Here is a 3,321-nt window from a genome sequence, read left to right as displayed (position 1 = left end):
CTTTAAATTGGTGATGGATTTTTCCTTGCACTTGCGAACTAATATTGGTACCCTTTTGTCCTGCTGACTATTGGATAGGAACAGGTTAACGCTAATTACAGGTGTTAAAACTCGACACCGCAACAACAAATGCGAAATCTGCTTTCGGTGTTAATAAAGGACAGCAGGGAAAAAACTGTGTTCCATGCTCGCCACAACAAATGCTTTTCGACTCATTTAGCTTAAATTTGTTGAGACTTTTTGTTGCTAAATATCCGACATGCTCCATTTAAAGCCACTGATCAGTTTTAGCAGTGCATTAGCCGGTTGAGTGCACTTATTTAATATACACGGCTACATATGCTGCAGATGTCAATGTATCGCCATCGGCGCAGTGGACCCAAAATGGCGGCCACTGGCAAGTTGGCCGTACATTCCTTATACAAAGCTTTAGGTAGCGCTCGTGATGCTGGCAGCGTGAGGGCGGAACCTTCCGGAGTGGGGCGATGAGAACTTCTCCCTGCGACAGAGACGGTGGATGAGGAGTTGCTGCAGTCTTTGCCTTGGTGATCCATTGGACCGGTAGGGGAACATGATGGGTCAACCACAGGTTCGAGGCGTTGTTGGATCGATTGGGCTTGAATAATTTTATGAAGGGGCCAGCTGGAACTCCTGCATGTCGCCATTCGCTGAAAATGTGCAGTTCGTCGAGATGGCCGTTTGCAGCCGTTATCCTATGTGGATTCCTGTGTTCGTTACAGCTTGTAAAGGCGCATTTACTGCTCACACGAGTCAATGACTTTGTTGTAGTCAAATGCATTACTGGAGCCCAACGAGGGGAATTGCTTTGAGTTCACGTACTTTTGGATGCGCGTGCTTGTCTTGACAAGGACCACATTTATTACGTCATGTTGAGTGCTGTGTATCATGATATTTGCTTGATTATTGTTGAAAAGGGTGTCGTCACTTTCTGGAAGGAGTGTGTGTGGGGGTAAATGTTACCGTGTGAGCTATCAATTCATTGCAGTAATGGACTTGTCTATGTGTAATGATTACCTGTAGTCATTTTAATATTATTCATTCTGCAGGTCGATGAACTAAGTGCGTAAATTTAAATCTTTCTTTTAAATTGCTAGTGAGATCTGTGCGATTTCTGTCTGCTATGTGAGTTTGTGGGGTTTGTTCCTTATGTAAATGAAATGATAATTAAATGGACACCCTAGCTGCAAACCGGCGTTGAAGTACTTCATTGGGGACATTTTGAAAATGTATGCACCGACCGGGTCTGGAACCCGGGACCTCCTGCTTACATGGCAGACGCTCTATCCATCTGAGCCACCGCGTGCACAGAAGATGGTGCGTCTGCAGGGACTTATCCCTTGCACGCTCCCCGTGAGATCATTATGTAAACATTATCTATGGGCGCTTTAAAATTGTTTATTCTAAACGTAGGAAAGTGAAACCAGTACATAATTTGGAAGTTGTTTTGCTTGATTTCAAGTACGCTTATGTCATGCTGGTTTCTGATTCAGTGTTAGTGAAATTTGTGTGATTTCTGTCTGCCATGTCAGTTGATTGGATTTGTTTTTTATGTAAAAATTATCTGTTGGCCCCTTTAAAATCGTTTATTCTAAATGCAGGAAGGTGAACCTATTACATAATTCAAAAGTTGTTTTGGTTGGTTCCAAGTACGTTTATGTCATTCTGGTTCAACAGCAGCTGTCTTAATATTAGTTGTTTCTTGAAAGTAAAAAGACAATGAAAGTTTAAATTCAAATTTTCCCTGCTCATTGATCTTTAAAGTTTTTATAAAAAAATGTGTGATAAAATTGTTTTATCGATTTTCTTGTACGACTAGTTGGGGGGTTCACATCTTGAGATTTTTGTTTAAATAATTATGTGTAATAAAAGTATGAAGCTTTGTTCATTAAAGTGTCATAACGTATGCCGGTAAACCCCAGCACCATCACTCCACTGCTACGTCACAAAAGATGTAGGAAAAAAAGTACGAAGATTAGCATTTAACGTCAGGACAACTCGGGCTGTTTCAATAACTGATAAGTAAATTGGCCGTGTCCTTTCGAAGAAACCACCCCGGTATTTGCCTGGAGCGTTTTAGGGAAATCACAAGAAACCTAAAAGAGGATGATCTGAAGCGTATTTGAACCGTCGTCCTCTCAAATGCGAGTCCATTACTCCACCTCGCTCGGTGCTTACGAGGCATATCGTCTGGGAACCGTCCTCCAAAGCACACAATGAAGGGGGGCTGGGTTAAAGATATGTTATTGAATCACCAGTGTACTGAAACAAGTTTCTTACTTCTACTTGTTCAGTGAATATGGAATCAGCGAATAATAGCAGTTTCTCTGCTGATGTTAGTCAACGATACCATGTTCATTGTACAAGTAGAAGTGACAAGCGTCTTGGAGTGCATTGCTGATTCAGCGATGTAATACAGTTCCTTAGTAAATAACTATGCTAACAAGATCGTACAATGTAAACTTTCACGGCCGGTATTGTCTTCACTTAAAACTTCCAGGCTAATAGGCCGTGCTCGAAGTATAAAACTGTCTCCTAACGTTTCGTCTCCGACTGCGGGAGACATCTTCGGAGGTAAAGCGGCGAACTGCGAAGAGGACTCGAGGAGGCGCTGATTATATAGGCAGTACAGAGGGCGCCACTGTCGATCACGTGGCGTCGGCTATGAGATTGTCTCTGGTAATGCCAACATTCTCGATTGAAAGTAATCGATCGTCACGCTTGCGGTGCAACGCTGACATCCAAATTTTATCCAGTTTAACACCTTCGTCTTTCCTGTTAAAATTATTACGATGTTTATCAATCTCGATAGCCTCTCTATACAAGCGTGCATAATAATACGAGGTTTTTGATATGACGCTCGTCTCGCTAAATTTTATTTCATGATCACCCTCCTGGTAAACATGTTCCGCTACAGCCGATTTATCCGTGTGACCTAGGCGGCAATTCCTCTTATGTTCGACAAGACGGGTGTTCACACTTCTCTTTGTAGTACCGATGTAAACCTGTCCACAACTACAAGGAATTTTATATACCCCCGGTGTAGCCAAAGGGTGCCGTGCATCTTTTGCGGACCTTAAAAATTCTTTTATTTTCCTAGTAGGTCTGAAAATAGTTTCCACCCCATACTTGCCTAAAACTTTCCCAATGCGATCTGTGACCTTGCTAATGAACGGAAGAAAAACTTTGCCCATGGACGACTGTTGTTCGTCGTTACTTCTGATTCTCTGCCTAGAGCGAAGTGCTTGATCTATATCCTTGCTAGAAAAGCCATTCTTCACGAAAGCTGACCGTAGATGTTCA

Source organism: Schistocerca nitens, chromosome 2 (genome assembly GCF_023898315.1).
Source record: "Schistocerca nitens isolate TAMUIC-IGC-003100 chromosome 2, iqSchNite1.1, whole genome shotgun sequence".
NCBI lineage: Eukaryota > Metazoa > Arthropoda > Insecta > Orthoptera > Acrididae > Schistocerca > Schistocerca nitens.
The sequence above is the reverse complement of the archived record's forward strand: the minus strand, read 5'-3'. Positions refer to the sequence as shown.